Source organism: Rosa rugosa, chromosome 3 (genome assembly GCF_958449725.1).
Source record: "Rosa rugosa chromosome 3, drRosRugo1.1, whole genome shotgun sequence".
In the NCBI taxonomy this organism is placed as follows: Eukaryota; Viridiplantae; Streptophyta; class Magnoliopsida; order Rosales; family Rosaceae; genus Rosa; species Rosa rugosa.
This window is the reverse complement of record NC_084822.1, coordinates 32,018,360-32,032,973: the sequence shown is the minus strand read 5'-3', so window position 1 is coordinate 32,032,973 and position 14,614 is coordinate 32,018,360. Positions and strand designations below refer to the sequence as shown.

The window sequence follows — 14,614 nt, the reverse complement described above, 5'->3', positions numbered from 1 at the left end:
ACGTGGAATACGCGTTAAAGTTCAATTTCACAGCCTCAAACAACATGGCGGAGTACGAAGCGCTCATTGCAGGCTTACTCCTCGGCCCTCACCATCGACTCAGGGGCTGACAACGTCAACATTTTCATCGACTCCCAGCTAGTCGTTAACCAGGTCAACGACAGCTTCCAGGCCAAAGACCAGCAGTTAGCGGCGTACTTGGGATACGTCAAGACGCTCCTCAAAAAATTCAAATTTCACACCATTACACAGATCCCCAGGGAAAAGAACGCCAAGGCTGATTCACTGGTAAGACTAGCAACCGCCCAACCTCACCAAATTGACAAGCCCAGCATCACAAAAACCCTGGCAGAGATTTTCAACATTGAAGTCAATCCAAGCTGGATGGATGAAATCATCGAGTACAAGAGCAATGGAACACTGCCAACCGACAGGGTCGAAGCAAGGCAACTTAAGCGGAGAGCAACCCGCTACAACATCCAGAATGGCAAGCTGTACCGCGAGGGATTCACCCATCCCAACCTTCGGTGCCTCACCCCAGAGGAAGGAAGGGAAGTTCTGGCAATGATACATGCAGGAGAATGCGGAAACCACTCCAGCGCCAGATCCCTGGCCAACCGCACAATGCGACAGGGCTACTTCTGGCCCATGCTTGGCGACGACGCCAGGAAGGTTTCCAGGTCTTGCCACAAGTGCCAACAGTACGCTGACCTCCCCCATGCACCGACGAAACCCTTGTCAATCATCATTGGCCCATGGATTCACTCCATGTGGGGCCTAGACTTGCTCGGCAAATTTCCAACCGCCAAGGGTCAGTTCAAGTACATCATTGTCGCCATAGACTACAACAGCAAGTGGATCAAAGCAGAACTGTTGACGGCAATAACTATCGCCAAGGTAACTCACTTCCTCTGGAAGAATATCTACTGCCACTACGGCGTCCCCCATACCATCATCACAGACAATGGCACGTAGTTCAATAACAATGAACTCATATCTTTCACCGCTAACCTGGGCACCAAGATGAGCTTTGCATCTGTCGCTCACCCCCAAACCAAAGACCAGGTCGAAGCAGCAAACAAGATAATCAAGAAGCTGCTAAAAAAGAAGCTCGACGACCCCAAGGGTTTGTGGGTGGAGAAACTCCCGGAAGTTCTGTGGGCCATCAGGACTACCCCAACTTCCGCCACTGGTGAAACACCATTCTGTATGATGTAGGTACTGAGGCCGTCCTACCCATTAAGGTCACCTAACCTACCGATAGGGTTGATGGCTACTGCCCCGAGACCAACGACGAAGGCATCAACCTCGACAAGGACCTCCTCGAGGAGAAACGACACAAGGCCCATTTGCACAACTTGCAAAACAAGCAGCGGGTATCGCGTTTCTACAATGCCAGAGTCAAAGCCCGGAACCTCCAACTGGGGGACTGGGTAATGAAGGAAGTCATTCCACCGCCAACGGCACTCCGCCCAACTTGGGAAGGACCATACAAAATTGTGGAAGCCGTTAGCCCCGGCACCTTCTACTTAATGGACAAGGATGGCGTCACAACGACCCACCCTTGGAATACTGAACACCTTCGGTATTATTACAAATAGTCATACCGCTACCCAAGAGCATCTTGACTTCGCTAAATTTTTGTGCTATATTTAGCTAAGGGAAGCTACCCAACGGGTACAACCCCACTTTTGTAAACGCTGATCTATCAGCTATCAATGAAACGAGGAATTATTCAAACCATTGTCACCAAGTCCAAGCATAAGAATTAACTGGCAACGCCAACAATATTCGGCGGATCACGTCCGCTACATCGTGCACTTGGAACAATTTTAATTCCTTTAATGTTTCGTTGATTGACAAAAGCCTATGTCAAAACTCTAACGGTATGTCAACATGCAAACAGCGCATCCATTAGAAAAAATCCAACACTTCGAAAATTTCAGAGAAACAACGTTTCATATATCTAGGATCGGGACTCCCCGCCCAAAAATATTGTCAAAGTACAGAGAAGCCTTAGCGGCATTACAAAAAAAAAGAGAGAAGTCAACAAGCGCAGGGCCACAAGGGTTCGAATGATCTTCAAGGATTGTTAGGCGTGGCAGCAACTTCTTCACCATCCATCGGCGGCTGTCGATCGACCAGGTGGCTTGTTTGATCAGACCCATGAGCGGTAGGGCTTGGCGTCATCATGGTGCCATCCGTGCGGGTGTGGGCCGCCATAAAGTTTGCACTGGAGACTTCTGATTGAGTTGGGGGCGGAGTCCGCTGACAGTCTTCCGCCGGACGGTCATCGCTCTCTCCACTACCTGAGCGGACACCCTCAACTTGGGTGGGAACCACACTGCTCGTAGGAGGTTCCCTCTGCCCTGACGGCCCAGCAGACTGAGACGGCTTGACCCAGTCAATGGCACCCTTCTGGTTCAGCAGTTCCAGGTTAGCGGTGGCGCCAGCCTTCGCCGCCCCCATCAGTGCCTGCTTGTACTCCGCAGACTGCTTGAACGCCTCCACGGCGGCGGCCTCCGTGCGGCTCCTCTCAACTTTCCGCTGGGCAACCTCGCCCTCCAACCGCTTCACCTCCGCAGATTTGGCGGCAGAATCCCACTGAAGGATCTCAATTTTCTTGACCTTTGCCGCCAGTTGATCCTTCAGCAGAGCTATGTCTTGCTCCAGTTGGGACACACGGTCGTTCCGCTCGAGGTCCCACTCGATGACGACATGCAGCTTGCCGCCGGCATCCGCAGCGTCGCACTCTGCCTTGGTCAGGCGCTGCTCAACGTCCGCCAGCTTGTCTTTGGCCTCCCCCAGCTCCCTCTGGAGACCGTTAATCTCCTCCCTCAGCTGCCGCTCAGCCCGGGGCTGGCTCGACGCCGCCAGGAACATCTCATGTAGCCCAACAGACAAATGCCCGAAGGCCAAACTTAATGGCGATTGGTCAATAGCGGTTGAGCGCACAATCCCCTCCAGTCTGCCGAACCCCAGCCGCTCGCAAAGGTGGAAGAGAAACTCCTGCTCGGGGTCGGTCAAGAATTCGGCATACGCGGCAAACGAATCTAGATCGCTCGTCTGCACCACCCTGTCGGCGGCCACAGTCACCTTCAGCGGGGCCTGTTTTTCCTTCTTCTGCTGGCGGGCCCCGATGGTCTCCATATCGTCTCCCTCCTCTTCTTCATCAGCGTCATTCTGTCACCGCTTCTTCTGCAGAACCACCCTTGTGGCACCGGCGGCGACAAGTCTCGACATTACCTGCGGCTCCAATACAGCAACGGTAACAGATTCCCTCGCCGCCACCATTCTGTCCCGCTGGGGCCCAAGACGGTTGGGGGGCACTCTCTCCCTCACCTTCTCAGCGGCGGTGTGTACCCTGCTCCCGCCGGCAGCCCCGCGATCTGTGCTAGTTCCCGCTTGAACCACGGGCGAACCTTCGGCGCTGAGATGAGAGTGGTGCGGCATCGGCAGCACCACAAGAGTCTCTGACTAGCTCACCGCCAGTGTCTGAGGGTCAACGACGGTTTGCTGAGTGGCCAGCCCAGCGGTGTACATACCCTCCAAAAAATTGTTCATCTCTGCGCGGTCCATGGCTTTAGCAAAAGCGTCGCGGCTCGCTTTGTTACCCGGCGGAGAATCTATACAAAGGCAAAGGGTTAGCCTGATACAAACTGAGCTAGGGCACAAATCAGCGAAAGTTACTTACCAAGGGCGCGTGTCAACTGTTGATCGACCAGCAGCTCCCACCCGGTAAGTAGGCGGAGATCTAGCAGGTTGCGATTCTGCCAGCAGCCTCTAATCCTTGCCACGTGGCACTCTTCCTCGCACGTCAAGTTGAAACGCAAGCCCGCTACAAAAACAAAACGAAATAAGGGTGAGAACAAGGTACAGAGGCATCTCATATAAGCAAGGCTGGCAACTCGGATTAGCGGAAGCTAGCGACAACCTCGGATAGGTTGGAACTCTGACTTAATCCTGAATGTCGGCGCCCCCACATTCGACCCCGCTTGATATTCCCATCCAGCGGTAGCAACGCAGAAGGTCCCCCTCCAAGGAGACATGGAATCCTTCAAATTCTTGATTAGCTTGGGCGCCCCCTAGTGGCGGCTTAAATTCACCTGCCCGCTGTAACCTTGGCGCTTCACGTATACCAACTCGTAGAAATGTAGCACCTCCGTCACGATTGGACCCTCGCAACCGGACAAGCGCCATAGCGAGTTGAGCGCCATTAGCAACCGCCACATATTAGGGCATATCTGCCCAAAGGCGAGATCAAACTCGCAAACCAAAATTTGCAGATTTGGCAGAAGGGGAAACGTCACTCCTTGGCGGAAGATCGCCTCATGCACGGCAGCATACCCTGCTGGAAAAATGGAAGCCTTCTCATCAGCGGTTGGCGGGCGCAACTTCACCACTCCAGGCAGGCGGAACACCTGCTTCAGACGGTTGACAGCGGCCACAGTCATCGGCCCTCCCGCCTCATGAACTGCGGTACCATCACATAGAACCCAGGCAGACTCTATCTCTTCACCGCCAGCAGAACTGCTAGCGGCGCTATTGCTCGCTAGCCTCTCCACGCGCCTACTACACGCGAAACATCCTTCCTTGCCCTAGAGCTCTCTAGATGCCCGGCACGACCCATTGCTACCTCCCAAGGTATTGTCTGTAGCGGCTCGATATCTAGCGGTTCGGACAGTGAGGTTCCTGCATGGGTAGACGGACGCAACGAATCAATAAATATCCTATCCGCCACTCTGAGCGACACGTCAGACCCAGAATCCTCACTGCTCGAGATCTCTACGACGCTAGCCATCACAAACCCTAAAACCCAGGTAAGTTAGTTCAACAACGATCTAAACTGTGCATATGTCAGATTGTAGCCAAGAACATCAAGAACACCCATTCCCAGAAAACCCAGAAAATGCCAAAACAAGAACAAAACGCATCCACACTCAAACCCAGATTCGACCATCTAGCAAGGCAAGAAACCTCAACCCTCTGTCAAACACCTAAAACCCACCCCCAAACACAATTCTAGACCCTTAGATACACCAGGGAATGGCAGAAATCACTTCGAAACCACAAAGCCATAAACTGACAGAAAAAAAAAATCCAATAAAACAGGGCCGAGATTCAGGCTACAAACCTCAAAGATGGAAACTCTGGTGTGCTCGAGGGTGCTCGTCTTCGCTTCAAGAGGTCTTCGTCCTCCAAAGATCGGTAACTTCACACAAATTGCAGAACTTTCTTCTCGGTCTCAGAGCGAAGCTTGAAGACGACGATACTGGTTCAAGGTGCAAAGTGTTGAACCACTCAGTTTCCCTCTCTTTCATGTCAACATCAAACCAATCTAGGCCGTCCGCTGCAAAACGACATCGCAAGTCAGCCGTACACGTGCCCCACGATCACACTTACTCTCCGGATTAACTGAGGCGTCACCTCGGTTACAAAATCCATAATTACTCGCATTAATGGTGAGGATGCGGGCGTGCTGAGGAGACGTTATCCCACACGCTAACCCAATACAGGACGACAACGTGTCGGGCGCCGTCAGACGAAGCGTCTATCCGAAGTAACAGTCCACAAAGCAAGCATACCAACCGTCAAGCTAGAGTCTCCGCTAAGCGCAACACCGCCAGCGGAACTTCTTCCTTTTCATCTTGCAAGCGAGAGTCTCCGCTAAGCGCAACACCGCTAGCGGAACTTCTCCCTTTTCATCTTGCAAGCGAGAGTCTCCGCTAAACGCAACACCGCTAGCGGAACTTCTCCCTTTTCATCTTGCAAGCGAGAGTCTCCGCTAAACGCAACACCGCTAGCGGAACTTCTCCCTATCAGCGGAAGGACTTCCGCCAACGGTGATTCCCGAGGTAACGCCTCATTTTGACAATGACCACCACGCGGCGTTACAGTCAAGTCTACGACGACCGCCACGCGGCGTTGTAGAGGCTACGTCCCTACGAGACAGGGGGACTTGTCAACAGTCTACGACGGCCCTGATTAGGCATGTTGACCCCCGCCACTCGGGTATCAAAGATTGGGCTCGCAACCCAACACCCTCTGGTCCCCTCAACAAACAATACACCGACCAAACGGAAGTCTATCTTAGCCGGGGAGTGGGGGACTCCCTGGGGGGCCTAGCAGGGGCCCACCTGAAAGGGTATAAAGCGTTTGCTGAGTAAGTCCATGGTTGACAACGCACTGACGCTAATTATGCTCTTACAAGTCTAGCCGAAGTAACGCTTCAAAACCGCTAGGCAACTCCCCAACCAAGATTGCCCTCCTTGACTGGAGACTTGTACTTACATGAGCATTTGCTAAAGCATAATTAGCTAGAATGAGCCACGCTCATGCTACCGCCAGCGGTAGCAACTCCCGCCAAAGGAGTAACCTACGGGAACACAGCCAAGCAGGCTACCGCCTGAGCCCCGGCTCACCCCCAGATCACCGCTGACGCGCCACCACGTGCCGCGCCAAGATAGCATAAGAAGCTGGGAACTGAAGCATATCAGTCCCACATCGAAAACAAGGAAGAGGTCAGCCTCTTCCTCACCTATAAAAGGTTCTCTCATCTCTCTTCATTAATTACGCATTTACTACTTACCTACTGTTACGTTGTCAACATAAATACATTGACTAACTTAGGCATCGGAGAAGAGAAGACCGCTCAGCGCGGTCTCCCTTTGACGCCTCTTTGTATTTTACTTGACAGGTAGCGGGTGTATCGATCATATCGCAAGTAGCGGTCCGCCCATCGGATCAGCGTTAACCAAGGTTTAGCTACCACTGAACTTTAGATATTAACATAACCTGATTCTCTATTCCTCATCCTTCTGCTTCAAAGGCACCGTATCAAGCCTCAAAACCCTACCAATGGCAGATCCAATCATAGAGAGAGAAAGGTGATTGCGCAACGTAGGAGGGAGCCCCCAAACAGTGATCCAAAGCTCCAAAGAATGAAGCGGGATTGAATCCACATTAGCAATCCGATCATACAGAGCCAAGAGAAGCATGGTATTGCGGTAGAACCACGGACCTCCGTGAAGATAACGGTTGCGATCTTCCTCAAGATCAAACTATAAAACAAAGCGATTTCCAACCGCTCTAATGGACAAACCACCCTTCATTCGCCATATAGTGGGCATCGTGCCAATGAAGCCAGTCAGATTTGGCCTCCGTGTGAGTAGTTGTCCCACCATGTAATGGTGGTTGTCCTGCAGCGCCGCTTCCTCGGCCAAACCGAGATCGACATGAGCATTGTTGTTGAGAGCAAAAGCAGCCACTAGGCTGGAGATGGGATCTGTCATGTTTGAAGGAAGAAGATGTTGCGAAGAAAGGTCTTCGTAAACCCTAGCAGAGCAAAGAGTGGCTAGGTATAACAAATGAGAAGTTTAAATATATTAGAAATCCTTATTAAAATCAAAATACTTTCCTATAAAACAGTATTGTTCTAATATAGTTATATATATATGTATTATTATTATTTTTATTATGTAAAGCTTATTGAGGCTTAACGCCTTAACAAGGCTCTCTCGAAAATGCCTCAAGTTGCACCTCAGTTTTTTGAAACATTGACTGGTACTCCACAACACCAAAGTTATTTAACACTTCAATTTAATTGAATATTCCAATTGTAAGTCTTTATCAATATGGGTAACCTAGAAATTAAAAAAAAAAAAGGTGTCATAATAAGAGCACATCAAAAGAGGTACTACCTAAGCAATTGTGGCTACTCAACTGATGATAGCATTACATAAAAACAAAAAATACAAATCATGAAACTTATTTAACATAAAAAAGCATGCTATAACACTGCATATCACTACCGTAAATTATTATATGAACTACACGGTCTAATACTAGTGAAAGACCATCGTCGCCGCGTTGTAGCCTCAAAGAACTGGTGAAGTCCAGACACGCTACATTTTGATAATTTTCACTGCTTTTTTGATGTTTATTTCCACAATCTTAGTCAATTTCGTGACCTACAACTGACTTGGGTCACCGGGTAAGTTTGTAGGTCACGAGACTGACTCAGAAAGTGACCCAGAGTGATCCAGGTCAGTTTGAAAACTGTGTCGGTGACTCAGAGGGTGGAAATAAACATAAAAAGTAGTGAATAGTAATTGACCCAGTGACCCAACGGGTGAACTTGCTCTTATGTTTAGCCTAGATGTGGGTGCCTTGATCGAGACACTAGTAAAATTTATTTGTAGTACGTAGGATACGACATGAAAACGCTTTTCCACCGACGTCAGTTGCGGATCTTTTCGGGGCCATGATTGCTTTCCGCTCCAATCATTTTAAAAGTTTCCGTACGGTCCAAAAAATAAACAATATTAATGCTCTCATTTATGTTCGGTCTTTTTAAGGAACTAGAAACAATATTAATGCCCCCATTTATGCTCGGTGTTTTCAAGAATACTTCTAATTCTGCAGAAAATATTGCTTAATGTTGAAATAAAATGTTTTTTTTCATTACAAAATAATGAAAAATTGTACTCATATTTTTCTTAAACCTTTTCCTTTAAACCTTTCTCACTTGTGTAAGGGCACCATGTCCGTAGGCTAGTAAAAATGTCCTATATCACAACCGATATATGTAGAAAGAACCCATGGGCATAGAGAGCCATTGTGTGGATTTACATACAGCCTATAGTAGCTGCTTCCTCGATCTTGGCCATATGGGATCGAAAAGTACGTAACGTTTGTTGAAAAGGTGTCATTAATTCGGTCAATCAATCTCGCTTTCCAACGTAACCTGCAGTCGAAGTTTTGCAGTGTGTACTGGGTTTGGGTTAAGACCTTGTGTGGTTAGGTGCGTAGTACTGTAATTAAAACAAATCCAACTGCAGCTCAAAACGCATGAAGAAAGGCACTCTTCTACACATAGAGTCATAGAGAAGCATGGAAAGCATTTCATACTCATATATTGAGACAAAGTGTGGTTGCCAAATGTACAAATCTTTCTCAAAACGCACATGTCTTCCTCACGTTCTTTAATGTTTTGCTGGCACACACCAACTCTCTCATCGATCTCTACCTCTCTAGATCTCTCTCTCTCTCTCTCTCTCCTGTTTTATATAAGGGGCCATAGAGAACCTCTTGCGTATCACACTACAACACAGATGGTAATTTCCGACGACGAAAAATGGTCGGAAATAGGGCATTTTCGTCGGAAATGCCTCTTTCCGACCATTTTTCGTCGTCGGAAATTCGTCGGAAATTCCATGGTCGGAAATACATTTCTTCCGACCAACCGTCGGAAATGCTTGACCATTTCCGACGAATATCACCGTCGGATTTGAGTCTCGTTTTGATCGGAATTAATGTTTGTTTCGTCCGAAAAATGTCGACGGAATTAAGATTTTTCGTCGGAAATAATTGCATTTCCGACTAATTATTTCCGACCATATTTTTCGTCGGAATAACTATTTCCGACGACTTAGTTTCGACTACTCCTTTGGTCGCAATAATATTTTCCGACGCATTTTTTCCGACCCCAAGAGTTGTCGGAAAACTTTTTCCTACGACATATTTACGACCAATACCTTCGTCGGAATAAATATTTCCGACTAACTAATTTTGGCGGGAATCATAATTTGAGTATTTTCAATGACATATTTGCTTTGTGGGAATTAATAATCATTACCGTCTATACAAATGACTTTTACAGATGAATAATTGTTGTCACAAACGGCTCACCTCTTGTGGGAATAAATATAGTAAATGAAATTACATTCGATTTTAATTATTAGAATTTTTTCACAAATTGAATATTTATTTTTTGGAACTTGAAGAACTAAATAAATATAGTGAAGATTTGAATAATTGATTGAATGCAAACTACATAGTCTTAATACATAGATAAAAAAACATCATCCATGACATTAGAATAGTACGAGAGAAAATACTAACCTAAAAACAAAAAATAAAAGAGTACATTTGTCAAACATGTCTAATTGCCACCTAAAAGCTCAATACCTACTGAAGTTAGTAACTACAATCTCCACTTAAGCATGATTGAATAAACAAAAACCTATTGTCTTCATTTCTTCCCCTTAAACTTTGCAACTGCATTCCTCAATGTCTCGTCTTATAGCCAATCCAACATGTTGCAAATTACTATAATATCTCACAGGAGGTATGAAAAAGAAAACAAATACAGCATGTTTAACAGTACATATAAAATGGGTCAGTGCTATCATATCATAAGCTAAAGTCATTAACCATATATAATGCTCTAAGATACTTTGTTGCACATTATTAATACCGCAAGTAATAAAAACCATTAATTCTAAACTACTCGCACATCCAACTCAGTGAAACATGACATGAAAACTAATAGAATCTTGCCAATAATTATCATTGGAAACACAATGAAATCTGAACCAAGAAAGTAAGCAAATAGGACAGTAGTATCCAAATGTAGAGATTTGAATAACAAAAAGAGAAATATTGACTAACCTGACAACTCAACGGGTTTACCTATTGTTACCTGAACAATAGGTGGAAAACCTCAAATGTGAGGTAGTACAATCAACAACCATACTAATGATCATCAGATGAAAAACCATATAGAATGTCCGCATGAAAATTTAAAGTTCAAGTAATGACGTACATGGTGGAAATTGCTAGATCATGGTAAGCCTTTCTAGTTGAGAAATTGGTGTACTGAAAGTCTGCAAGAATATAACTCTTAGTAACATGTTTGGACAACAGCTTAGACCCAAGAATGATAATGGTATAAAACATAAAACAGATCGCTTTTCTAATTAAACTCCAAAACATTCCCCAACAAAAACACCCTTCTTTTTTTATTTGAGAGAAAAAGAAATCGCCAAAGAAAGTTATGAGTATCAAGCACAAAGAGATAAGTAATCTTCCATTAATTGTTCTCTATCAATATTTTTTACGCAGCTCAACCATCAATTAAAATTAACAAAACAAAGCATCAAACCACAAAGCTACAGTTCTCCAGACTTTTGGGTTGCATCGAATCAAAATATGACAATAATTCCAAGCAATGAAAACACCTTAGATTTTTCAAAGTTTGGCAAAAACTTTGATCCCTGTCAGTATTCATGTTCAATCATCTTTGGCTCAAAAGTTTATGTCCATACATTTAGAACAAAGAGATTATTAACACCTACAAAAATTATAAATCAATCCCTCTAGCATGAATTACCCATAAGTAAATGACCAAGAACACATCGAATACCCGCTTAGTCAGCAAGTCCATTATTAGTATTGTATATGGATGACAATGATTCAATCGTTAGACTCGGATTCAAAATCATTCAATAATTAAGATGACCAAAGCAGCAAAACCAATAACCAAAATTCTTAAAGTGGTAAAGCAGAATCTCACCAAAAAGACCTTAACAAATATACAGAGGCCTAAACGGCAACAAAAAATAAAGACAAAAGCAAAAAGTATGAAAACGATTGGATTAGTAAATTGAATCACCTGGTTTCCTGAAATCATAATATGTCTTGTTCCCACTTGGCGACCGGAAAAAAAAAGGAAAAAAACAAAAAAAGGAGAGTTCATAAGGAGGGATGAAATCGCAAGCCGCTTGCTATAACCAAAATCTCATGCACCATTACAAATTGTAAATCAACGGAAGGAAAAATATGAAACGAAAACATTATATTACTATCTCCAGACCTAGAACCAAAATATATCCAAAACCCCAAAACTGAAAGCTTCCACTGATTATTCGTAAGTGAAGAATATGATCTCAGTTGTCCTGCACCAAAAGAAAACCCGAAAAAAAAAAAAATAACAAACAAAAAGTGATTCAACGATTTTGCTTTTAGAATCATACTGAAAGTAAGATGCAAGCTCATTATTCATAATCAAACTGAGAGAAACAAATGACTAAGAAGAAAATCAAGAAACCACATTCCAAAACAAAATCCATATAGATATTTTATGATAGGTGATTACCTTATGTGTTAAAAACGAATTCTTCTCCTTCATACTAAGCATGCCCATCTGCTTCCCTTTAACATCTGCATAAATTTTGTAAATTTAAACAAACAGGCTAGGAAAACAACAATCCAAAAAATTGTGTATGACAACCAATTGAACCAAAAGAAAATTTCGACAGGAATCTTACCAAACGTAGAGATAACATGATTAGGTACCTAACCGATTTAGTCTTCCATCTCTTCTCCCTCTGCAATATGTTTTTTATTTACCAAGACCCCCTATCTTCGAGAACTACACGAAGAAGGAAAAGAAAAGTTGAAACCCTCATCAAAGTCAACAATTTGATAGAAGTAAACCATACCTTTTTCTGTTGGCGAACTTCTCCTTGAGGAGATCGTCTTCTGCTTACCAATAACTGGTTTCTGCACGGTCTAGACTCTAGAATAGGGAGTTCAGTATTTTGATCTTGGAAAACGTGGGAAGATTAAACGTGGGAGAATAACTGCTTCTAAACTAACAACAAAATTGAACACAACAGATATATAACAAAAACCCTCAATCACTATCCCCTAAAACCAAATGGGCCTTTTCTCTAAGTTATGAGAAAGATAAGCTCTAAGCATATAAGGAAGTCAAGTGGGAACAATTGGATGTACACTAATATTTTCCGAGCTAGGATGGCTAGCAGAAATTCATATATATGCAGCAACAATTTGATACACATATATATCCTTGTTGACCATGCAAAAATTCATATCTTAAGAAGAAAATGAAACATTCAATTCATTTACATTTGAACTAAACAATCATTCAATTCATTCTTTGGTATCATTTTCCTGGTTGAGTCTTTGGACCAATCCAGTTGCATCCATCTAAGCTCATTAAGAAGAAAATGAAACATTCTTCTTATATAGAGACTTTATCATGATGGGGATGAAATATCTTGTTAAGGAACAGATATCCTGTTGAGGAAGAAATATTGTGTCTAGGGGGAACTATCTCGTCCAAAAGCATATATCTTGTCTAAGAGGGTACTTTTCTTGTCTAGGAACAAATACGTGTTAAGGAACAGATCGATATCCTGTTGAGGAAGAAATATCGTGGAACTATCTCGTCCAAAAGCATATATCTTGTCTACTACAAAGGTTACAATATCCATGGATTTCGGTTCCATACTGTACAACATGACGTGACGAAGAAAACACAAAATAGCGGAGTTATGGTCAAAGGAGAGAACCAAATTAATTGTGTGCCTTGGTATGGAACCCTAACAGACATCGTTGAGCTCTGGTATACAGGTCACAATAAAGTTGTCTTGTTTCACTGTAATTGGTTTGACACAGCTACGAAAGGCAAAGGTTATAAGGAAGATCGTTATGGCATACTAAGTGTCAACAATAAGGGTAAGTTGAATACCCAAGAGCCATTTGTGCTGGCATCCCAAGCAACCCAGGTTTATTATGTTGAAGGAATAAAAAACAGTGCTTGGAGTGTCGTGGTGGAAACCAAACCCAGAAACGTTTTTGAAATGCCTACTAATGAAGAGGAACCGTATCAAGAAGAAGAATCTCAGACGAGTCACACATATGCAAACCGTAACGAGGAAGAAGATAATGAAGAATGAGGTATTGTGCTTCAAGTCCCTACTGATGATTTGTATGTGTGTATTCTCTTTTTTCACATATAAGTCAACAAAATAACGAATTGTTTTGTGATTGCAGTACTGTCCATTTGGCAAGGTTGAAGTCTAGACATCTGAAATCATCTGGCAAAATTTAGGCCTATTAATGTGCATTGTAATGTATATGTTGGTGTTCACATAAATTTGAATTGTATGATGATGAACCTATTTCTGGTTTTTCATTATATATGTTATGACCAAATTTGCAAGAATATGAAGACAAAAAATGCAGGAATCTATATATTGGCCACTTTTAACCCTCTTTTTTTTTTTTTTTGGTATTTCCGACGGTGAATATGTGGTCGGAAATAAACCCTATAATTTCCGACGACTTTCCGACGAAACAAAATCTTATCGGAAAATGACCATTTATTTTCCGACGACATCACACTTGGTCGGAAAAACAATTAGCGGGAACTTTTGCCGCCAAATTATAATTATTTCCGACCCCACTCTAAACTTTTTCCGAGAGGTTGTTTGCCGTCGGAAATAATGGTCATCCAAAATTTGTATTTCCGACGGGCAAAAATTTTTGGTCGGAAATACTGTCACTTCCGACCAAAAAAGAATTTGGTTGGAAAAAGTCAGTCGGAAAAGGACATATTTTTTGTAGTGTCATTTATCTCTCTCTCTCTCTCTCTCCCCCTCTGCTTCTCTGTTGAGCTTGGTGTGGTCTAGGCTGTGTTCTTATAACAATGGAAAACCATGGTTCTGCTAAGCTGAACAGGACGACTTCTTTGGACTCTGAGCCTAAAACGCTCACGAAGGAGCAGTACGACTTGGCCAGAGTACGTATGCCAAACCCTACTGATCTTGTTCTTGCAATATATATATATTCTAATTCCATTAATTTCTTTTGTTTCTACAGGCAGCTGCTGCTTTGCACGCATTTGAGCAAAGGGACAATGAAACCACCGTAAGTACTTCCACGTACGCCCCCCACCCACCCAAGATTAACAAGGGAATGTGGGATTTCATATTTATTTTGGGATGACAATTAATATTTGGAT

General features: G+C 44.0%; 1 long non-coding RNA gene across 3 annotated transcripts; it reads right to left on the bottom strand.

Annotated features, from left to right (window-relative positions):
- Positions 1-9,808: 9,808 nt before the first annotated feature.
- On the bottom strand, positions 9,809-12,742 carry LOC133741406 (uncharacterized). 3 transcript variants are annotated; one of them, XR_009861890.1, is made up of 5 exons: positions 12,111-12,742; positions 11,939-12,003; positions 11,657-11,738; positions 11,456-11,490; positions 9,809-10,667 (listed from the first exon to the last, which is right to left on the bottom strand). It is a non-coding gene; the product is annotated as an uncharacterized LOC133741406 (long non-coding RNA). The 3 variants fall into 3 exon arrangements; XR_009861889.1 differs by having other exon boundaries at positions 11,456-11,738; positions 12,111-12,214; positions 12,285-12,742; XR_009861888.1 differs by having other exon boundaries at positions 11,456-11,738.
- Positions 12,743-14,614: the final 1,872 nt, after the last annotated feature.